Genomic DNA, 25,315 nt, shown 5'->3' with positions numbered 1-25,315 from the left:
TTTGAAGTCCTCAATTTGATAATACCTCAATAACATTCAAAGATCTAATCAACAAATTTTTATTTCCAGCACTATCTTGTAAGAGACTAGTTGCACTATCTATACAAAAATCAAGAAAAATCAATATAAAAGCTCAGGAAAAATATTATATACGAATTTAAAATTAAAAATATTACCAATCAACTCCTCCAATGCTCCTTGTGGCCATAGATGAGCCCCCTTTTTAGCAAGACTGTGTAAAAGTTGTAGAGCATGTGTTTTTATCGATGATCTAGGGTCTTCATATAAGTAACGTAAAAGTAATGTTACTTGTGCTGGTAAGCACTCAATGTTACTCGTACAAATTCATCAGCAGAATAGCTTTCAAGCAATTCCATACACAGTTCATTTACCTTTTTATATTTGGATATTCATGATTTAAGTATTAGTTAAATTTCTTACCGTGAATTAAAAAGCTAATAAAATATCTTTGCTTACCATTGATGCAGTAGAAATATCATGATGCATGTATTGTAAGATAGGTATGAGTTGTAATTCCATTGATGCTCGAGTAGGTTGACCTCTCATCATGTCAGAAATTTTACTGCACATTACAATTGCAAACAACTTTGATTGGACAGCGAACATTTGAGCAGTATAAATAGCTGCTTCAACTTGAACCAGATCATGGCAATCTAAGGACCTTCGGATGATGTGGTGAACCTTCAGGCAGAACATTCCAGATACTTGACCGCTTGGATTTCTTTTGCCATTCTGAGACCCTGCATGCCAAGCAGAATTTAATTGATTTTTTGTGTTACGTAAATCTTCGTGCTTAAGATAATAACGTTGGAACAATGTTTGCACAACTAGAAATAATAGATCGAAGACGCGAAACCATTAAATATAGTAAATTACAATTACTGTAAGCATTACTAAAAATTTTACTGAAAAAATCATATCAATTTATACTAGTATTTTTTTAACAATATTGATATAAAATTAGATTTAATTTACTTGTAAGAAATGAATTTTGCATCTTTGCAAATAAAGTCGTTAAAAAATTGCAAGTACCCGAGGATAAGTAATAGGGGCAAGCTTTTTGTTCTTTAGTCTCTCAATAGTTTCCTTGTCTTCACGCAAATCAAGCTTCGTACCAACCAAAATTATTGGTTGGTACGAACTGTTTATTGTTAAGAGAAGGAGCACTGTAATCCCAACGCCTCTAAAGCGATTCCACTAAAAACCAAAGTAACAAATTTAGTCGCAATGTATAAATGTATACAGCTAGGATTCATTTTTGTTCTATAATCAACTTACCAAGAATCTGTAGGGTCACTACCCATGGCTACTACATCTTCCTCATTCGTATACTTTCATTAGCAATACTAGATTCAGACACCGGTTCATAATTGTTAATTGCTGCATTGACTGATCTCTTTTAATATTGCATATATTTTATTACGTATACACAGTATATGAGGTATAATAAACCTGTAAAATAGTCCATGGGATAACTACAAAATAATGGTCTACCGAAAGCTTCAGAACGAGAATCTCTGATTTCTACGACAAACTCCAAGTTAGAGAGAAAACGTTTGTTTCAATAACAATGTCAGAGCATTTTGCCGATCAGTAGAAGTGTCCATTGACCATTAACAGTTCACAAAGTTTTTCAGCTTCTTTCACACACACTTTAATCCTGACTGAATAGACCTGAAAAAAAGAATCACCACATGTAAAAGCACATTACTCTTGTACTCAAAAGTTTAATACTTGAAGGCAAATCTTACTTCTGAAAGAAGCTTTTTATGTTCAATGGGCTTCTATTCCATTTGTTCACAGTATACATCTGAATCTTCAATGTTGTCTAAAAGGCTTTTATTAAACATTCATGTGCGTTTATTCTTTTACTTCTATTTATTTCTAAGAGTCCACTGCTTCCAGCATAGTTTTCTACGCAATATAACCTTTGTTGAGCATTTTGATATGAAGAAGGGTTATTATTTTCTGAGTTCCATCTTTTTCTTAACTTGACCAAACGTTCATTTGCAGCGCATCTTGAATTTGTACATTTTCTAGCACTACCCATGGCTGCTACATCTTCCTCATTCGTACTTTCATAAGCGATACTAGATTCAGACACTGGTTCGCAATTCTTCATTGCTGCATTGACTGATCTCATTAGAGAGCTATTTTTAATTTGTTGAACTTCAGGAATCTTAGGCCACTTTTTTGCTGGTGTTTGTGCTGCAGTTTTACGAGATGGTGAGGGACTTCGAACCAAGGGCACTGCTGCAGCTTTTATCTTTGACCCTATGCTGGAGTCACTGTCAGATCCATCTATAATGGTGCTGCATTTGCTTACATCTGAGTCGGTAGAGGCAACAAAACTAGCTCCTTTTGTGTTTAGGTATGGAAGGTGCAGAAGACAATGAAAGCACTTTAGATGCTCCAGAGGTTTGATTTTGTTTTTGATTCCGAGTTTTTGGTCCTTTCTTCTTAGCTTCTAGTGCAGCTTTCCGTTCAGCCATGTCTTCTCTACAGAGGCATTGCAGGTGTGTCATTTTTCACTTCTTTTGCTTCTGCTGCTGCAGCTTTTGGTCCTTTTGCTTTCAACAATTTGTCAGCATTAGTGTTTGCCTCGTCATCAGGATAATCTTTCCTGTCAATATCCGCTTTCCTTTTCCTGCCTTTCTGTGCCTTTGGATCCTAAAATGAAGACATTATTCAAAAAACTAATCAAATACCAAAATAGAAAATTGAATTACAATGCACAGTCAATGTCTTACCTTGTTCACTTTTCAGCTGACCATCTTGCTTCGCTTGTGTTGTCGTTGAAATAAAACTTAAACTTGAGCAGGCTCTCTATCACACACTGAACTGCATCTGCAGATCTCCAAGTTACTGGGCGACAGCATAGGCCAGGCTACTGCTCAGATGAATGTCGCTGCCCTCCAGAAGATGCTGGGTATCGAGAAGACCGACGAGAAGAAGAATCTCCGTAACGACGCGTCCGCTTCTTCCCCTGGTTCTCCCCCAGACTTCGTAGGCAGAGCATGCCTCAATCCCGACGGCAAGTCCAAGGAGCCCGAGGAGCCGTTTCGTGCCAGACCGCTCCGTTGTTGCCTACACAGCTGACTCGTATCCCTGCAAAGTTAATCCAGTAATAGTCAATGGACAGCGGCGTAGGTAGAGAACTGATAAAGAAAACCGGGACAGCGACGTTGGAGGCCTCACTCTCTCCCACAGCCTTATCACGAAAATGTAGCGACTAAGTAAAACACGACGATAGCGGCACGAAAAGCCTATACCTACTTACGCTACTGGCCCTGTAACGTCTGTCCCCACGAGCGAATGTACTCAAAGCCAACAAAGACAGAGAGAAAAAACATTCTGCAACTGCATGGTGTCGAGTGAGGTTAACCGCTCTCTGCAGTGGTCTATTCACACCATGCTGTCGTCTGCACGTGCACCAGCTGCGGTGGCGGCCATGTTACTTGTATGACGTCACTTCAGTAGGTCATTCCACCTCTTCGCTAGCAGCGACGCTGCACGCATATATACCTATATATATGCGTGCGTATATGCGCCAGCGCCGTGGCGAGCGTCACATACGGCAAAATTCCCGCGAATGGGGGAGAGAGCTTTCGCCGCCCGTGAGCGGGCGCAATTTTTCGAAAAACAAGTGCGCATCGAGCGGCGAAGTAGCGTGGATCGCCGAGACGCGAGCTCCGAAAGAGTCTCACTTGGTCTGCCGGCAGCGGATCACTTCTGTCCTCCGTCCTTTTCGTTGTGCTAACTGTCGAGTAACGAGTCGAAGAAATGGCATCTACTTCCTCAATCATTGGCTGTAAGTATCTGATTCTTTATTTAAAATGCAGAGTGACTCTACCTCGTACTCCTCTTTCTTTTTTTAACAATGTGTGCTACATTTCCCTTTTTTTTATTTTTCAGATTACAAGCTGCCCACACCAACCATTGACGACATGAGCGTTTGGAAGTCTCCGAGAGCTGTTCACTCCAGTTCGCCCAGCTAGCGAAGTCACACACACACACACACACTACTTTTACCTTGTTGATTGCTTTTAAGTTAGTTTGTAATTAGTTTTAATAAAGGCGCTTTTATTGAGAACGGACAGTCATTTCGAGAACTGGTGAAGCGACAACTTTTCTCTCCTCCGGCATTTTAATCACCTTCCAAAGATCGTCATCGCAGAACAACATGGCCGCCACCGCTGCGGTTGCACGTGCAGACGACTGCATGGTGTGCAGCAGACATACAGCACATTGGCTCAGCGCGCTTATCGTTTGAAGGTTTATAAGTACGACGCATGTGTGCTGCAGCTGCATTCAACACTAGAACTCCTACACTTCAAAATAAGTGATAATTCACAGTCTGAAGAGTTTGAGGCTCGTACGACTTGCCGTCGGGAGTGAGGCATTTTCTGCCTGCGAAGTCTGAGTGAGAACCAGGGGAGCAATTTGCGATGTCAGCGGACGCGGTGATTAGTGATAAGGAGATTCTTGTTATCGTCGTCGGTCTTCTCGATACCCAGCCTCTTCTGGAGCTCAGCAACGTCCACCTGAGCAGTAGCCTGGCTCATGCTGTCGCCCTGCAGTTCCTTGGAGATCTGCAGATGCAGTTTAGTGTTTAGTGTTTAATAGAGAGCCTGCTCGTGAAGTTTTATTTGCATGAAGCCAGCTGGTCAGGACCAAAAGCTGCAGCAGCAGAAGCTAAAGAAGTGAAAAATGACACACCTGCAATGCGTCGTACAGAGAAAAAATGCCAGGACACCGAAGAAGATCGCCCAAAACCGTTTGAGATCACAATCTGAGACCATGTTGTAAAACGAAGAGCAGAGTGCATTGTAGTCGTTGGCGTCTAAGTTAATCAACAAGAATGCAGCAAATTGTAGGCTTTCCGGGGACAAAACTCCTGTTACTCATCTCTGCACCCTCAAAACTGCAAGTTCTGGTGCTAGCTCGGCGCACAAACTTGGAAAGCGCTTTTTCAGTGACAATGCTTTGCCACAAACTCCAGACTACATCAATTCGGTGCATCTGTAGATACCAAGAGCAAAGACTGACAATGGAATTGATGAACAAAGTGTAATAGAAGGACAGAGTAGTAGTTTAACTGTGGAAGTTAGATTAAGGCCATTAACTTTTATGTAAGTTGAATTTTTGTTTTAACTCTTATGATTTTTTACGGCTCTCAAAGTATGCACAATATATATATATATATATATATTCTATTCTATTCTATTCTAATATTCTGATTTATTTTACAGGGAATAAACTGAACCAAAGATAATGTCTATTGTCGAAGTTACTGGTTAAAACATAGTAGTTGACTGTGATACGTCCCAACATACTTTTATGCATGATCATTGTTTCATTTCTCACAATGATCATCTGAAGCCTGATCATGCCAGTCAAGAATCAGTATTCAATAGTTGGTAATATGCATTCGGCTTATCATTTTTTTATTTATCAAGTAAATGCATTAAAAAATATTAATTTTATGCATTCATTCTTTATAGGATTACGTTCAACAAAAATAGGAGAACAATGTGAAGCCATTGTGAGATTTCCTAGACTGTTTGAAAACTATCCGTTTCCGATATTGATAAATTCGTCTCTACTGAAACTAGCAGATGTTTTTCGCGTGAATGTCATGTTTCACCATGTCTTGGCAGCAAGGTCATCCAGTCAAGCAAAATTAGATTCTCTGGACATGATAAGATACTGCATACAAGTTGAAGCAGCTATTTATGCTGCTCAAATGTTCGCTGCCCAATCAAAGTTGTTTGCAATTTTTATGTGCAGTAAAATTTCTGACATGATGAGAGGTCAAGCTACTCGAGCATCAATGAAATTACAACTCATACCTACCTTACAATACATGCATCATGATATTTCTACTGCATCAATGGTAAGCAAAGATATTTTATTAGCTTTTTAATTCACAGTAAGAAATTTAACTAATACTTAAATCATGAATATCCAAATATAAAAGGCAAATGAACTGTGTATGGAATTGCTTGAAAGCTATCCTGCTGATGAATTTGTACGAGTAACATTGAGTGCTTCAACTACCTTGGCTTCTGCTATTTTTATTAATGTTACCAGCACAAGTAACATTACTTTTACGTTACTTACATGAAGACCCTAGATCATCGATAAAAACACATGCTCTACAACTTTTACGCAGTCTCGCTAAAAAGGGGCTCATCTATGGCTACAAGGAGCATTGGAGCAGTTGATTGGTAATATTTTTAATTTTAAATTCGTATATAATATTTTTCCTGATCTTTTATGTTGATTTTTCTTGATTTTTTTTATAGATAGTGCAACTAGTCTCTTACAAGATAGTGCTGGAAATAAAATTTGCTGATTAGATCTTTGAATGTTATTGAGGTATTATTAAATTGAGGACTTCAAAAGCATGTTATTCTCCAAATCCTATTGTTGCTGTTAAAGCTATTACTATTTGGGCGAGAATAGCTTGTTATTGGTAAAAAAAATCGTCTTATCATAATCTAAATCTGATTATTTTAAAAGCACTCTAATAAAAATATTCATTTTTTTCTAGTTATATATCAGGAGATCCTAAGCAAGAGGATCCTTGTTTCACATGTAGAGCCCGTGTACGCTGCTCTTGTGCGATCCGGGGGCTATTCAAAGGCAGCCGTTCTCACGCGTTGCGTCGTCCAGAGCCACCCAAAAACCCGCTAGTTTCACCAGGTCAGCGGGATTCAATTTACCGTCGGCTATTTACCATTGGCTATTCACAGTCGGTAAATCGCATTCGGGTGGCGCATGCGCACTGTTATGCCCAGTTAACACGCTACCGCCACTGGCGCGAAAATGGGGGGCACTTCCGGAAATACAAAGTTTCATTTAACGGTGTGTGTACATCGTTTAACATACCAGCTGCAGTATCACCATCTTCCTTGATGATCTCGAAAAAATTTCGATACATTTTAAATACTATTACACTGTAATAAAAACATTTTATTTACATATATACATTCACAATTTGTAATAAATAAAATAATATTAAAAAGCTGATACTAAATAATGTAAATATTAAAAATATACTAATCGATTAAATTTATTTAAATCAAAATAATTAATTAAATTTATAATATCTTTATAAATACTTTGTAACGAGAAACAACGTCCCTCGCCACGTCGATAATCGAGGCAGGATAGAGAGTGACGAAATTAGTCCAGTCGAATTAAATTTTGAAGGTAACAAAATTAAATATAGCAATGTTTCTGCACTTTATGGCAGAAAAGAATATGTAGAATGATAATTTCCAAAAACTAACTAAAAAGGAGTGGCGGAAAGTTGTCAAATTTGCATATAAGTGGCAAAATTACGCATTTTTTTTTAGTTTTTGCAGTGTCTATAAAAATCTAGACAATCGATCGATATATAACTCATGCTATGTTAAAGGTACTTAAATTACGTACACATAAATGCACCTGAATTATTTTTTCATCAATTAGTTAGGTGTAAAATCAATGCCGAACGCGAAAAAATGCGTTTTCGAAAATTGAGCACCATTATTGCAAAAATAGATGGATGTTGATGAAACTTATGGAAAAGATGGTCAATACAACTATCAATGTGTGTGCCAAAAGCTGATTTGATTGTCTGTCAAATTGTTGCTAGAGACATTTGTTAATTTATTTCGATGCTTTTTTTGCAGCTAATTGTTTAATTACTAACCGTTGGTTTCATAAGTTAATATCGCGGTTACTGGTTTTATTTGGACCAAAGAAAAGTGTGAAAAAAAAGAATTTTTTACTTGAGAAGGATAGACTTTAGAAAAAAATTTACTGAAGAAAAAGTTCTTAGATTAAATAAAAAAATACGTTCAAATTCTATCAGAATTTTTTGAAGATTTCTCGAATTTATTATATTATAGTATAATTTAATATAATTAAATCTATTGATTATTCGAGTGTTTGATGGTTAAATGTTTATTTTTGAATTTATTAGATTATAGTATACATACAAATATTGATCATACCATTTTTCGATGGCTAAATGGCAACTTTGACGTGGTAAAGGGGCTTAAATCTGTTTCAACACAGATGACTAATAGCAGTTCATGCAACACTTACAGCTAACAAATAATGTGACTAATTTACTTGTAATAATGTCTTGAATTACGTGGTTATACGATTCTGCGTGTTTCCGGTCTGGCCTGTGGAGTGGGTTTTTATTATTTTTAGAAAAAATAAAGCGATTTAACTTTCTGTTCCCAGGGTTATGTTAGTTAGCCTGCTTGTGGTTTGGTAGGGGTGGTTTCTAGGGGTCGCATGGGTTTAGGGGAAAGTGATATAATAATTTCCGCACCTGCAGCTTAAACTTGATGCTTTTTTAAAGAGTTTAAAAAAAAATCATGGCTCTACGATTAAAAATGACGCGTGGCTCGAATTTTGTCCATTTTCTCCCACTGTGCGGCGGCCTTTTATAGGATGGAAGAGGGATCGAGCGGATTAGCTGCAGTGGCAGCCCAGGGCACTGCGGATTACGACATGCGGTCAAGAAGCCGAGTGCGAAAGGTGCGGGGATGTACGAGGTTAATATAATAATATAATGCGCACGCTGCGCCGCCACTCGCTCTCTACTCCTTCTCTAATTATAATCGCGCCGCTGCGCTCGCCGCTCGCTATGTATACATGCGTGTTGCGCGCTCTCCCCGCTTTCTTGCTGTTTGCTGCTGTTGCCGCTGGCTTGCTCGTGGCGCTGCTGTTGTTCTGATGCTGTGAGCTCAGCTGTTAACTGTGGCGCGTAGCTTCGTATAGAGAGTGGGGGAGCGTAAGATGCTCTTGTATAATCTAAAATGTTATTCCATAAAATTTAGTATTTAATATTTATACATTTTTTGCGGAGCTTGTACGGGGTGTTACATAGTCCCCTAGTGAAAATTTTTCGAAAATTGAGAAACTTTCACTATACTCCCGGAGAAAAAATGATTAAAAATATATTCCTGAGTTCTAAGAAAATAAAAAGTGCTGCTAAAAATGCGTGCACTCAGAGCTGTATATACCTATTGCGGTGACCTTAGCACTTACTCTCTTCTTCTGCCTCGCCTTCACCTAACCCACTTTCTTCCAGGCGTCCTCAAAGTCAAGCCTGACCTGACGCTGCCAAACGCTGTTGCCGTACCCGTAGATGGCGTATGGGTTTAGCTTTTGCGTTGGATTGCGTAGAAGGGCTTCCAGGACCTTGCTCTTTCCGCACACCAGGATTGTTTTCTCGGTGTTGGTGGTGACGAGAGCTGGCGTGTCGAATACAACACGCAGCTTTGCTTCAACCCGGCGAGCCCTCTTCTTTGCAGACCTCGGGCTCCTTTTTTTTTGAGCGTCGTCGCTGGTATTCGGACAATTCGATCTTAACTGCTTGGATGCTCGTGATGCACGGCTTTGCTGGAGTTGATGTAGATGGTGGCGTGGGAAGAGGCATAAGGCTCTCCTGCGAGAGTGTAGGCGCAGGAGCCGGTGATACGCTTATTGCGTGCGTTGCAGGTGTTTCACCTGTGCGAGGAGGCGGCGTGGGTGTGGAGTCGCAATGCACGGAGCGGCCGAATGGCATGCGTACACCGCACAACTTCCACGTGTTCGCTAGACGCGCTTACTCCTCTGTCGATCTTGGCGTAATAACGCGATCTCCGGGGTGGCTCGTCTCCTGTCCTAACAGGACAGTCTGAATCAAAACGTCCACCCCGAAGATGAGCTTGCGTGGATAAACCACGTAGTTGCGCGTAAGTTGCGCTAAGCGCAAAATCGTGAGGCCCATGGCTAGACTTTTTCTAAGGCGCTTAAGTTGCGACCGTCGAAAAACTGACGGCGTCAGCCCAGCGCGAGCCCTATTATGGACAAAGGTGGAGCTGCTCCGAAAGAGGAGGAATGACCATGTTGTCATATTTTTGAATTTCCCGCGTCTCAATTATACCTAAAATCTTAGGTTCGCCGAGAAAGTGACGTGGCAACGCAGTGCGTGTAGTAAGAGAGAGGGAACTCGCGGCCTCGTGGATACGAGTTGTGTTGCCGCGGGAGAGTAGGGAAAGAGAGAAAGACGGACTATGCCACCCCTCCGTATTCTTGAGTCGGGACTAGCCGCTCAGGCTTGTTTACGTTTATATATACAGCTCTGAGTGTTGGAAAATAATGTATGAAATAAAAACGCGATTATCGTTGAGCGTGATCATTTGTTCTTTACAATTTTTGATGAGAGAGAGAGAGAGAGAGAGAGAGAGAGAGAGAGAGAGAGAGAGAGAGAGAGAGAGAGAGAGAGAGATTAGATTAGATTAGATTAGATTTATTTGACGTACAGTATGTTGTACGATAAAAAGTATACAGCAGCAATAGTAGTACAGTAAAAATGTGTATTGTGAAAGTATGATAGTGTGAAGATGGGTCAAGCGAGAGTGTGTGAGTGTGTGCGTTTGCGTGAGTGTGTACAGGCGTGTGTGTGTGCGCATGAGTGAATGTGTACAAGCGAATTCAAGTGTTTGTGTTTTCAAGCTCAAGAAAGTGCTCTTTAGCTAGTCTCTTGAAACCTGAGACAGATGTAGTGTTACGAATGTGAGATGGCAGGTTGTTCCATAGGTATGAGGCGCTGATATGAAACGAGTTCCTCAGCGTCTCCGTCGCGAATGTCGGAATATCCAGAGGTATCACCTCCCCCCTAACAGGCCGAAGTGTGACGCGGAAGTCAAAGTATGCCAGTACGTATGATGGTACGGCTGTGTTAAACATTTTTCTTAGGAAACAAACAGTGAAATACTTCCTGCGTCCGGCAGTGGTTAGCCACTGCAACTCCCGCCTGTATGGGGAAATGTGCTCATCTCTTCTTACACCATAGATGTACCGAATTCCTGTATTCACGAGCCTCTGAAGTTTTAGGTCGAGTTCCTGCGTCAGGTCACAGTATACGAGGGAACAGTAGTCTATAAGAGGAAACAGGAGGGCCTGCACTAACAAGGAAAGGTACCCAACCCGAACTCACCGATTTTGATGATTTTCATATATGTTGTAGAACATAAAAAAATAAGAGACACGTATTTTTTTTTATCGGCTAATTTTCACTTTTAAGGGGTAAAAACCTCCCCTAAAGTTAACCCCCAAAAAGCGTTTTTTTTAAATATCTCGGCTTAAAATTAATATTTTTCAATGAAACAAATTGGAGGTTATTTCTTACAAAAAGAGCAAGTATTTCATGGTGATTTGAAGAGTAAGGGTAGCATCCCCTATTTTTTAGGGGTTGAAAACATATATTTTTTTGGATAATTTTATAATAAAAATGTTTAAACCGACTAAAAAAAATTGGAAAAAATGTTTAAACATCCTTAATAACAAAATTTAGTTGACGTCTTTCGGTGTTTTCATAAATATTACCCCTAAGGGGGTAAACCACCCCTAACACAAAATAACTGTAAATATGTAATTCAATACATAATATTTCGTAGAAAGTTTGTATATAGAGGTTTTCGAGGTCGCTGATTACAAATCTGTTATCAGATTTTGAAAATTCAAAATGGCGGAACCAATAGGACGGAAATATCGAAAAAAAATTTTATATAATAAAAAAGTTTTAAACGACTAAAAAAATTGGAAAAAATTTGTAAACATCTATAATAAACAAATTAAGTTTTTCGATTTTTTCATAGATACTACCCTTTAGGGGGTAAACCACCCCTAACACAAAATAACTATAAGTATACTTCAATCCATAATATTTCGTAGAAGGTTTGTATATAGAGGTTTTCGAGGTCGCTGATTACAAAACTGTTATCAGATTTTGAAAATTCAAAATGGCGGATCCAATATGGTGGACGGAAATATCGAAAAAAAATTTTAACTTTCAAAAAAACTTGTTTACAAATGTGTGATCTTTGTAGCCTGTACATGTGAACTAAAGAGCCTTAAACCCTAAACCCCTAAAGAACAAATAGGCTAAATGGTTGTGCATTTTAACCAAACGACTCCAAACCCCTGACCTCCAGACAAGCCGAAGGCCTATGCTTTACCGTAGACACGAGTATAGACATATTACCGATATTTTATTCTATCATTTTGTATGTAACAAATAACGTCTCGTTTTATGTTTCAATCAAAGATTATTTATTTTTCTGCTTTTATAAATTAGCATAATTTCAAAAGTAATTTCATAAATTATAAAGTATTTCATAAATTGCATAATTATATAATTTTATAAATTCAAAAAGTCCACACTTTTTTGCAAATGAAAAAACATAGGTTAATAAAATTAGTTTATCAAACTCTTTTGCGTTTTGTAATAAAATTTAATGTTGTCAAACTTGGGAGTTTTTCATTGTTACAATTATTTCGTAAGCCAAACGTTTTTTAGATGAATTCTCGAAGTAATGATTATTGTATCTATAGTAAAATATTTACAGTCTGGAATTCCATAATAATACTATTTGCTACGATTTAATGAATTTATCAAAAAATCTAAATTTAATAATAAATATTATTCTAATTATTATTATTATTTTTCATTATCATTGCTATTATCAGTATTACTGTTATTATTGCTATTGCAATTATGCTTATTCTTCTTCTTATTATTATTATTATTATATTACTATGATAATTTTTGTTATTGGTAAAAATACATAAAAGAATATTAATACTCGAACTTCATTTGCAATTAAAGAACACGTTGTTATTGAAAGGGAATTTTATATGCATTCATTAGTTTAATGAATGTTATCGTACATTCAATGATAATTCCACAGATAAATGTCTTTCACTCATAAAAGTTGTTGACAATATGTGCGAATCAGTATGTTCTTTTTTTAGATTGTTTTCATCGAGTGTTTACCTCAGCTGCCTGTGTTATTTTTTAGGCAGTGAGTGAGTTTTGTGGGTATTCTAGTTCGATGCCGGAAAGTACGAATAGTACGTCTTTTTGTTTGTCAGTGGTATCATACAGTTGTAGAAAATTTTCTTTAGTGATTTTATATAGATTTACATTATTCAATTTCAAAGTGAATAAAAGTTGAATAAAACCAAAAATAGAGTTTTCCGAACATCACAAAGTGGAACCAGAATTCATCTCCAATGCATAAATTAATGATTTGATTCAATTTACATTCACTCGTTTTATTCTGGTAGAAATGTAGCAGTCGTGCCTTACATGCAAAAACACAGCTTGTATAAATTTTACCGCTTGTTTTCATTTTAGATTGAAAAATGAAAATTAATCCGTTAAACGTTCTAAACTTATTATTAGCATACTTTCAAGCGTTAAACATACCAGATAGTGTCACGAATTATCACGAAACAGAGTTGGCCGAAAAAATAAAAGAAATTTTAATAGATGCAACACATGATTTCAACGATGTAGAAATGATTACTGATGACTCTTTGGATTTTCAAGAAGAGTATAAAGACCATAATGTGGAAATAATTGAAGATGAAGTGCAACATCATTTTCCTGATCCGGATATAGCACCAACAAATCAATGTACAGCAGATAATGAAGAAGTAGATTTTGAATACAAAAAAAGAGCTGTAGAATTTTGGAGAAGTAGCAAAACAAAGCAAAATTTAAGTCTCAAAACAGTGCAAAACAGATTCAAAAAAGTATCATCTATTAGTCAGCTACGTCGTTGGGCTCATTCAATTAATAAAGGTGGCACGTATAGAGAAAAAATAGCACAAATTTGTCAGTATACCCTGGATAATTTTCAAGCAGCTCTCGACAGTGGTTCAATTATCCATGATGAAGATATAATTCGATGGGCCTTACAAGCTAAAAAAGAAATTGGTTTTGATGATATTAGATTCAAAGCTTCTAAACATTGGTTACTCAAATTTAAGCGAGCACACCGAATAGTTTCTAGGAAAATAAATAAGTTCATAACAAGAAAAACACTAGAAAGTAGTGCAGAACTTACGGCTAAAGCTGAAGCATTTATCGATGAAGTTAAATCGTGTATACCAAGGATTGGACTCGAAAATTTGTATAATACAGATCAGAGCGGATTTCAGCTAGAAATGCATTCTGGAAGAACATTAGCAGTAGAAGGAGAAAAGCAAGTGCAATGTCTGGTACAGTCAATTTCAGCAACAACGCATAGTTATACTATACAGCCACTAATATCAGCTACTGGACAACTGTTGTCACCGCTATTTCTTGTTTTAAAGGAACCAAGTGGCAAGTTTGGCCCTATTGTAGAACAAAACATATTTAGACCAGAAAACGTGTACGTGGAAGCATCCAAATCTGGAAAATTAACAACAAGTAAGGGAACTAATAACAATTTTTACATTGTAATATCGTTGATCAGTTAATTAGTAAGTCGTTTAATTGCAGATCACTTCAAAATCTGGTTGGAAAAAATATTTTATCCCTATGTAGGCCATCACTCAATACTATTACTTGATTCTTGGAGTGGTCATTGTGACAAAGTTATAGAAGAAACAATGCCACAAAATAAAATGATTAACATAAAAAAATTCCAACTGGAACCACAGGAAAAATACAACCACTTGATGTCTATGGATTCCGTATTTGGAAAAACTTTGTCCGAACATTTTCTGATAATGTAATGTTAATGGATCATGATATGAATTTACATGTGAGAAATAATATAATTAAACTTCAATCATTGGTTCACAACCAACTGTCTTCACCGAGATATATAGATTTGTTTAAATATTCCTGGTATAAAAGCGGTTACGTCAATGAAAAACCAGATAAATTTGATAATCCTATAGATTTCAGTTTTGGAAAGTCTTGTGCAACACATTGTGAAATAGAAGGGTGCACAAACATTGCAATTGTACGATGTGGTTGGTGCAAAAAAGCATTGTGCTTTAAACACTTTTATGAGGACTACCATTATTGTAAAAACATCGTAAAATAATATATTTTATGCTCAATACAAAAAATGCACTATGGCAAAAGATAAAAGATTGTAGATTATTATTATACTCTAATATTATAAACAAAAATACATTATAAGTTGAATTTACAATAAAGGAATTTCAATAACATTCTGATAACAATTTCTACGGAAATTATAAAACTGCTTCACACACATAATTTTCTTGTTTACAAATTTAGGAATTTGAGGTGGTTTGGTTAAAAAGCACAACCATTTAGCCTGTTTGTTCTTTAGGGGTTTAGGGTTTAAGGCTCTTTAGTTCACATGTACAGGCTACAAAGATAACACATTTATAACAAGTTTTTATGAAAGTTAAAATTTTTTTTCGACATTTTCGTCCACCACATTGGTTCCGCCATTTTGAATTTTCAAAATCTGATATCAGATTTGCAAAGAGCGATCTCGAAAACCCTTATATACAAACCTTCTACAAAATATTATGGATTGAAGTATACTAATAGTTATTTTGTGTTAGGGGTGGTTTACCCCCTAAAGGGTAGTATCTATGAAAAAATCGAAAAACTTAATTTGTTTATTATAGATGTTTACAAATTTTTTCCAATTTTTTTAGTCGTTTAAAACTTTTTTATTATATAAAATTTTTTTTCGATATTTCCGTCCTATTGGTTCCGCCATTTTGAATTTTCAAAATCTGATAACAGATTTGTAATCAGCGACCTCGAAAACCTCTATATACAAACTTTCTACGAAATATTATGTATTGAATTACATATTTACAGTTATTTTGTGTTAGGGGTGGTTTACCCCCTTAGGGGTAATATTTATGAAAACACCGAAAGACGTCAACTAAATTTTGTTATTAAGGATGTTTAAACATTTTTTCCAATTTTTTTTAGTCGGTTTAAACATTTTTATTATAAAATTATGCCAAAAAATATATGTTTTCAACCGCTAAAAAATAGGGGATGCTACTCTTACTCTTCAAATCACCATGAAATACTTGCTCTTTTTGTAAGAAATAACCTCCAATTTGTTTCATTGAAAAATATTAATTTTAAGCCGAGATATTTAAAAAAAAATGCTTTTTGGGGGTTAACTTTAGGGGAGGTTTTTACCCCTTAAAAGTGAAAATTAGCCGATAAAAAAAAATACGTGTCTCTTATTTTTTTATGTTCTACAACATATATGAAAATCATCAAAATCGGTGAGTTCGGGTTGGGTACCTTTCCTTGTAAGTGCTTGCGCAACCTGAGATTGGTGCTTTTCCTGAAAAAGTAAAGCCTGTACATTAGTGTGTGAGCACGCTTACACACTTGTGTAATATGCTCCCTCCACGCGAGCTTAGAGTCGAGCACCAATCCCAGATTACGCACGGAAGATTCAAAGCTGACCTGGGCACCCCCTATGTTAATGAAAGTGTTAGCTGTTGAGGGTAATGCGTTTATGTAGTAGGGAGAGCCCAGGACAATTGCTTTAGTTTTAGCAACATTAAGTTTTAGCTTATTCTGTTCAGCCCAACCAGTAATCCTCTCAGCATTGGCACTCATCTTGTTTGATAAAGAATTGAGCTCTTCGAGGTGGCATTGACTGTAAATTTGCAAGTCATCCGCGTAGATGAGATGGAAAACATCGGTATCAAGGCAGAAACCGATGTCATTGATGTACAATGCGAACAGCAGTGGACCCAGAACGGACCCCTGCGGAACGCCGATGTTAAGACGCCGAGGAGAAGAACGTTCGTTATTGTCACCAACGACGGCCTGCTCTCTACCAGAGAGGTAGGAGGCAAACCAGCGGATGACTTGCTTTGAGAAGCCGAAGGTGGATAGCTTTCTCAGGCGCCTGACGTGACACACAGTGTCAAACGCCTTGCTAAAGTCAAAGAGAAGGAGTAGTGTTACTTTCTTTTTGTTTATCCCGGCTCTGGCATCATCAGTTAGCTTAATTAGGCCAGACTGAGTGCTGTGACCAGTGCGGAAGCCTGTTTGAAGATTATCTAGTAATAGCCTTGATTCAAGGTATTCTGAGACTTGCCTATGCACTAGCCACTCCAGAGCCTTGGAGAGAAAGCAGAGAAGTGAAATCGGACGGTAATCAGTCAGGGCTGTTGGTGAGCTGACTTTGTTGAGTGCGCGCACAAGTGACATTTTCCAGGCAGATGGGAAGCAGGGTTCGCTAAGAGACAGGTTGAAAATATGACTTAGTAAGGGAGCAAGAACCGGCAAAGCTTTTGAGATGACAACCTGTGGGATGCCGTCACTCCCCCTGGCCTGAGTGTCAAAGTGCGATACCGCAGCCAACACGTCCGATTCCGTTATAGGTTTGAATTCGAAATGTTCCGGGAGGTCAAGACTTTCCAGGGTAGCAAGATAATCCTCAACAGCAGGAGCCAGCGGATCATTTGAGATCGCGCTGAAATGCGTGTTGAGTTCATCTGTGGTGTATCTAGATGGTAAGGGGGCCTTGGTGGCAGAAATTCCAAGTTTCTCCAGCTCTTTCCAGATCTCAGCAATATCAGTCAAGGTGGACAGGCGTGAATAGTAATAATTCAGCCTGGCCTCTTCGACTTGTTTGTGAGCATAGTCTCTAGCTAGTCTGTAAGCGCGTCGATCTGATTCGAGCCTGGAGTCCCTGAAACGCCTGTAAAGTCTATTGCTCTCGGATACAAGGCCACGAAGAGCCGCAGTGTACCACGGGTGACGTTGTCGTCCTGGAGTCACAGTCCGCAATGGAGCGAGGTGGTTGATGGCGTTAGTGAGGTTAGCGTTGAGTAAAGATATGCAGTCGTCAAGTGATGAGGTGGTGAGAGATGACCAGTCACAGTCGCTAAGAAAGTCTCTCAGCTTCTCAGCGCTGATTCCTTTAAAGTTTCTGTATGAGTATGTATTTGGTACGTAGCGTGGAATCTGTACGTCGAGAGTGGCCGTGATAAGGTCGTGTCCGTTGATGAAAGGTGCGTCTGTCTTCCAGTATGACTGCAGGCGATCCTGCTCGTCGATTAGGCACAGATCAAGCCAGGTGTCAGAACCCTGTTTATGGTGTGTGGCACCATAGGGAACGGACGAAAGGGAGTTCTCATCAATGAAGGCCCTGATGAAATTGGCATCTTCAGATGAGGATAGTTGGTCGGAGTTAAAGTCCCCCATTATAACCTTCGTGGAGTAGTTGTGCATGTGAGTTGTTAGTTCGTTAATAAAGTTAGAGCCTTGGAAAAAAGGAGCATGGGGTGGACGATACACAACCCCCACGAAGATGGGAGAAACTCCCTTGGCCGATATCTCACAAAAGAGGTATTCAAGCTTGCCTGGCTTGCCGGACCATTCACCGTCGGATGTTGAAATAACACTAACCGTCAGAGATTTGTGTATATAGAGGGCCACACCTCCACCGTTTCTGTTTCTGTCTCGTCTGTAGAGCAGGTAATCATCCAGCGAGGGGATGGATGTCACCTTCTCGCTTAGCCAGGTCTCAGTAACAGCTATTATGTGGAATAAAGAGCGAGTGGATAAAAAGAGCCTGATCATCTCAATGTGACCCGTGAGAGAGTTCGCATTAAAATGACAGACCCTTAGACCTTCAGACAGAGATACCTCAGAACCCGATGAAGAGACGGCGGATGAGCTTGATGGCGGACGTGGTGGGATGAAATGTAAGTGTGAAAGCTTCATTGTGGAGTGATGTTTACGGCGAGCGGGATCCGAGCTAAAAAATTATCCAGCTCGGCGTCGGTGGTAATGACGGTGGCACGATCGTTGTCATCGTTGCAGCGGACGAACAGTCTCCCGTCCCTGACGAACGTTCGGCAGCCCTGCCTCTTCTTGGCTTCCAACCTAGCCCGTGAACGCAGCTTGTGGACGTCGGTGGGGAGTAGCTCATTGATGTTTATGAGCCCTTGGTGGTCAGGGCTCAGAGCTTTGGCCTCCTCCATCACGGTTGCGTCCAGCTCGTTGGTGTGGAGCTTGCGTTTACGAGCTTTGGCAACGACTATAGCTCGTGCTAGTGCACTCGACGAGAGGGTGACGGCCAGTGGTGGCAATCTGCCGTCACTCCTGGCGGTGTTCCGGGGTGCATCGAGCCTACCCATGACCCTGACGGATGCGATATCTCTCCGCAGGACCGTAGGGTCAAGTGCGTTTATGACTGCAAACGCGAGAAGATGCAGCGAGGTCTCACGGGTGTAGTGCAAGCCCGTGATAACAACAACACTATTTGAGGTCTGCTCCTGCCGTCGTTTGACCTCAGCCAGCTCACTGCGGAGGCTGCTAATTTCCGCAGTGCTGCTGCTGTTGTTGTTGTTGTTGTTGTTGACCTGCTGCAATGCAGAGCTCCTCGATGAGAGATCTTGGACTTGTGCCTGCAACTCGGTGATGGTGGACTCAGCATTAAGTATGCGAGTCTTGAGTGCAGGCAGCTCATCGAGGGCCTTTAGGCGCTTCTCCAGCGGGCTAAGACGTTGCTCAATTCTCGAGATCCTCTCCGACACGATGTTTTGTGTCTGGATGGCTTCCGCATGAGCATTGCGGATGTCATCGAGAGCTTCACGAATGTCCTTCAATGTAGCTTCGATGGTTGGTGGTGGGCGAGTTGGTGAAGTACATCGTGAAGTGCTGGCTGATGGTGGTGCCGATCTCGTCTTCTTCATCCCCGGTTGTTTTGGGGTGGTCTTAGCCGCTGTTGTCGCAGTCATCCCCGCCGCCGATGTTGACCTGGGCCCCGCTTTGGCACCCTTGGCGTCCGCACAGGGAGGACAGGCTATAAACTGCCTATCGTTTACCACGACTGTCTTGATGTTGATGGTGTTCAGACATTTGACGTGGTAATGGAGCTTGCAAAAAGCACACCTTTTCGGCTCCTTGTGCTGAATAGGCTGCTTACAGCTGCCGCATTGCCGAAAAGGCACTTCCCCGCTCTTTTCGCCGTTTTCACTCATTTTCGTCGATAACTTACTGGCAGTCGGTAAAGCAGAAATTCGTGATGTGATGTTGAGTTATCGACGGAGTGGTAGAGTCGTTGTTAAAACTCTTACGGCTAGATGGAGCGTTAGTGTAAAGAGCGAGAAAGCACCGACCTCAAACAATGTGCAGACGCCTTAGAAGTTCTCCCTCGATGCGGTAGATGTCTCCTCGATGTTGATTAGGAGCGGAGAGAGACGCCGTGCGAGCGGGAAACCAAGCCAAGCCGAGCCGAGTAGATTTTGAGGTTAGAAGCCGTGCAGAAAGTTTGTGCAGAAAAGATGTTGAAAGTAAATTGCAACCTTCAGCGATTTATATGTCGTCGTAAAGGTTGCAAAAAAGAGCGTGCAACAATCTACAACAAAAGAGGGCCCGAAGGCAAGAAGCGGCAGATAAGCAGTGCGAAAGTAGGAGCAAAATGAAAAGCTGTCAAAGCGACTCACCAGAGAGAGAGAGAGAGAGAGAGAGAGAGAGAGAGAGAGAGAGAGAGAGAGAGAGAGAGAGAGAGAGAGAGAGAGAGAGAGAGAGAGAGAGAGAGAGAGAGAGAGAGAGAGAGAGAGAGAGAGAGAGAGAGAGAGAGAGAGAGAGAGTAACGAATTTTTCTATTATATAAGGAAATAATATTATAATTATTCAGGTTCTCTTTTATACTCTCTGAGATCATTTATATGGAATCTTCCTTTTTCTTTTTGTTTATCGCGATCAAATAATAAATAAGTTGTATTACCAATTTTTTGAAATAGTAATTGTGACTTGAAGACCGAATTATGTTGAATTAGTTGTTAACGTTTGAAATTCTTCTGCAAAAGATTTATTAGAATTGTCGATACACGCTTTTAAATTTTGTAATGATTTGTCGCATTTAAGAAGTGCGTTGTTATATGTTGTGTGTTCTACCTCAAGGGCCTTAATTCGCGTTTCGTTTGATTCTGTTATTTGTAATAAATTTTGACTCGTATTCGTCAAAGCAGTTAATTTTGTGGTATCTTTTCATATTTGACAATAGGGCCTCTGCCTCTTCCTCGTGTTTCTCTATAGCCATATTTATTATAAAAAACTTAAAAAAAGTCCGTCCGTCTGGATTTTTTTTGCATTCATTCCACAAAACTTGATTTATTTTATAAATAAAAAACTATTCAATGGTATCGACAGGTATATATGATAAAAATATACATTTCTACTAAAAAACCGCTGCCAATTCATTGGCACGTAGTTTCCTCCAACGAAATTTATTGTTCCAATAAATAAAATATTGTTTTAAAATACAGTGTGTGAATGCTTTTTAAATATTCTCAAGCTTAATTATTTTGCTGTATGATCAATTTTCTTATATTAAAAAATATATAATAATCAGAAAAATCCGATCAAAATCTATAAGATAGCAAAGTTGCAGAATTGATCGTTTAATTTTGAATATATATACATATATATATATATATATATATATATATATATATATATATATATATATATATATATATATATACGTATATAGGGGGCATTCTACGTCAACTCAGACATAGCTGTACCCAAAAATCCTTCTGACCTAAAAATTTTTAAAAAATCATTCCGACGGTTGCTTCCCCTTCTTGATTCTTATTTATATATATATATATATATATATATATATATATATATATATATATATATATATATATAGCTAAACAACAAACAGAAACTTAGTATACACTTTTCAAACGAAAGTAGAATAAAAGAGCTTTAATTTAAGCCCTGGATAGTTAAAAATGACTGCCTGTATCAAAAGTTATTAAAAGTTTTAATGTTATATATGGTAATGAAATATAATTTAAACCTTAATATTGGTAAAAGCAAGAGTTAGATCCGGACTTCCACCACCAAAAAATTTATGGAGATACCTTTTTATAGTGCAAAGTCTCAGTATAGGTCTCAGAATGTCAGAGGCCCTGTATTATTAGCTAAAAATAAAGATAACCATAAATTCATGCTACAAATAATTAAAATTCATATTATAGTAAAGCTTATAAATTGCTTGGATCATTCCTACAAAAATCACAGAAATAGCATACATCAAAATAAAGAAAGTCATTGGAGGATAAAAATGATACAGGCTCCCTGCCATTCTAGGACCTACGCAGGGACTTGTGCACTGTAAAAAAATATGTCCATGAATTTATTGGTGGTCGAAGTTCGGATTGAACACTTAAATGTTTACATTTCAAGGTTTAAATTGTAGATAGGTCAGTTATAGCATATACATATATATGGGACGTTTCACGTCAACCGGACCATCAGTGCACCCAAAATTTGGGTTAACCTAACAAGACGTTTGAGGTCTCAAAATGATCGTCTGGTCAAGGGCTTTTGAAAAAGTTCTGGCCTTTTCAAAAATCCAATGTGGCGCATAAAATATGGAGCCTGAAAGCCACGTTTTCATAGCACATTCAACAAAAACAATAGTAAAAATGTTCTAATTTGTGAAATATCCCACCAAAAAGCATGTACAACTCATGATAGGACATATTATTGACAATGCTAACGGAATTTCAAAATCAAAAATGGCGGAATCAAAATGGTGGACATTATACCTCCACCAAACCCATTTTACCGCATCAAATGATTTTTGATCAGTTTATGGGGGTTTTCAGGGTCATGAATCTTATTTTAACCTCGACATTTCAAAATTCGAAATGGTGGATCCAAAATGGCGGACATTATACCACCACCAAACCAATTTTACCGCAACAAATGATTTTAGATCACTTTAAAGTATCGATATGAGGGTTTTTGGGGCCACTGCACCTTATTTTAACCTCGAAATTTTAAAATCCAAAATGGACCGATCCAAAATGGCGGACATTATACAACTACCAAAACTATTTTACCGCAATGAATGATTTTAAATCAGTTTAAAGCTAGGCGGCTGCGCATTACCCACAAGTGAAGTAGCGTCGCGGAGGGCACATAAGGATGCCGGGTCCAGCGCTGTACCACGCCCCTCTTCCAACAGCCTAATGCTGCAAGTACACGGCTCGTGTCCAATGACAACTTGTGCAAAGACTTCAGCAAATAAAACTGTTTTGTGGCAACGGAATTTATTGCTTTCAAGTGATTTATTTCATCCCTCTTTTTTACCTACACCCCCAACCCCTTCCCACGTTTAGCAACCCATAGAAAGGAATATTTTCTTCAAGGAATGCTTTCTTCATCGGCGACTTTTTCTCCAACAGTCTTTTTCAGGATAGTTAATAGGTACATTAATAGATACATTGGCGACTTCTTTTTCAACATCCTTTTTAAGGTAGTTGTTGAGTAAGTCTTACTTTATCGGCAACTCCTTGTTCAACTGTACTAGCCGTAATTTTGTTATTTCTAACATTTTTTTTGTTTTGGTTGTGCTTTCTCATATCCTACAACAATGTCTTCTCCTGCGAAAAAATACCGTATCGATAGATGCGTTTATCCATTTGATATTAATACAGGACACAGCAAATCTCTTAGGAAGATCTCCAAAGAATTTTAAGATGTCTATCCTGATTATCCAACATCTTCACTGATTTGTGATACATGTAGAAAATCCTTTTACAAACTATATGATTTGTCATCTCCAAACGTCAGTATGAGTGTTGATTTTGAATCAGAGACTGACTCACCTTCGGTTTCAAACACGGATGCACCTATGCAAGATGATCTTACAGATATTTTAACTGGACTTAAAAACAAATTTCAATCCCTGCCGAAGAACGTCCATTACGTATCAGTATTCTTACTATTTTGCCCGAACACTGGGCAATACGTAAAATTATGATCCAATTTGGTGTGTCTCACAGAATGGCTCGTAAAGCAAAACAGTTAAGAGAATCAGATGGAGTTTTGGCTTCTCCGGTTGCAAAAAGTGGAAAAACATTACCTGCAGAAACTACTCAGAAAGTTGAAGATTTTTACGAAAATGATCTTAACAGCAGAATTATGCCAAATAAAAAAGATACCGTCAGTATTTATTTATATGGTGAAAAAATAAAAGTGCAGAAAAGATTATTACTTACTGATATTAAGAACCTTCATAATCAATTTAAAGAACAGTTTCCTGAACATCCGATTGGGCTTACCAAGTTTGCGGAACTGAGACCAAAATGTTGTGTCTTTGCAGGATCCTCTGGTACACACAATGTATGTGTATGTACGATACACCAAAATTTCAAAGCGATGATTGACGCAGTAAATATAGAAAAAATCTCAAACAATATTCTGAAGAATTATAAAGATTGTTTGAATTTCGTTCTATGTGAGGATCCCAAACCAAGTTGTTATTTGAATGAATGCAAATTTTGTCCGGACATTCAAAAGTTTTCTAATTACGTTGAGAACATTATGGATGAGCACAATATTGATCAAGTCATCTTCAGCACGTGGCAATCAATCGATAGATACACTTTGATAAAATAATGCAAGATAAAATATTGCAAGAATTTACTGAAACTTTATGTTCCAGCCTAGAAAAGTTGATACCTCATCACTTCATCGCTAAGGAACAATCAAAGTTTATTTCTGGGAAGAAAACTAATCTTTCAGACCAAGAGGTTCTTGCTCAATTGGATTTTACTGAGAACTATGCTTTTACAGCCCAAGATGCTGCACAGGCATTTCATTTTAATAATGATCAAAGTACGATTTTTCCTGCTGTTTTTTATTATAAATCTGCAGGCAAGCTAAAGCATTTCAGTACAGTATCTATGTCCGACTGTACTACTCATGATGCCACTGCATATACATAATGCAGCAAAAACTTATACCTGAAATTCGCAAGGTTTGTCCCACAGTAAAAAAGGTAATATATGCTACTGATGGTGCTAAACAGCATTTTAAAAATCGTTATCAAATGAGTAGTTTAATGAGTCATAAGAGAGATTTTGGCGTTGATGCTGAATAGCACTGTTTTGCAACAACACACGGTAAAGGTAGTTGCGATGGAGTTGGAGCGATAGTAAAGAGAGAAGCTACAAGAGCGAGCTTACAAGCTGCAAAAAATAAAGCAATTCTAGATGTTAAAGCTCTTTATTCATGGGCTAATGGGCGATCATTCAATATAAAATTTTTCTTATACACCAAACAAGATCAGGAACAAACTCGTCAATTCCTAACAAAGAGATTTAAAAACTGTCCACCTGTCACAAACATACAAATGGGGCATGGATTTATCCCAGAAAATAATGAAACGTTGAAAGTCATGCATTACTTAAATGCCAATGAACCTAGGAACAGAGTAATTTATGATATCGGCGAAAGCCATGTATCACCAGTAAAAACTCCACGAACGAGGAGCCAGAATTGATAAGAGTGCACAAAATGTCATTAAAGATTGATTCATTTGGCTAAATTATATATTTTTTTCATCCGCGCAGGCATATACATATACACAGAACAATAGAAAAATGTAAGTGCAAAAACCGCAGACAGATAATTCTAAATCTAATAGACCGGAAAAATATAAGATTCATG

General features: G+C 38.4%; 1 protein-coding gene and 1 long non-coding RNA gene across 2 annotated transcripts in view; one reads left to right on the top strand and one right to left on the bottom strand.

The window, feature by feature from the left end:
- LOC107982103 (probable serine/threonine-protein kinase fhkB) overlaps nt 1-25,315 on the bottom strand; it is a 53,308-nt gene that overhangs the window by 25,667 nt on the left and 2,326 nt on the right. The window lies entirely within an intron of this gene.
- LOC107982102 lies at nt 997-7,015 on the top strand. Its single transcript, XR_004227983.1, has 6 exons — nt 997-5,153; nt 5,274-5,441; nt 5,526-5,917; nt 6,002-6,251; nt 6,330-6,499; nt 6,578-7,015. It is a non-coding gene; the product is annotated as an uncharacterized LOC107982102 (long non-coding RNA).

Source organism: Nasonia vitripennis (assembly GCF_009193385.2).
Source record: "Nasonia vitripennis strain AsymCx chromosome 1 unlocalized genomic scaffold, Nvit_psr_1.1 chr1_random0006, whole genome shotgun sequence".
Lineage (NCBI taxonomy): Eukaryota > Metazoa > Arthropoda > Insecta > Hymenoptera > Pteromalidae > Nasonia > Nasonia vitripennis.
Note: the sequence above shows the minus strand (reverse complement) of the source record. Positions and strands in the feature narration are given on the sequence as shown.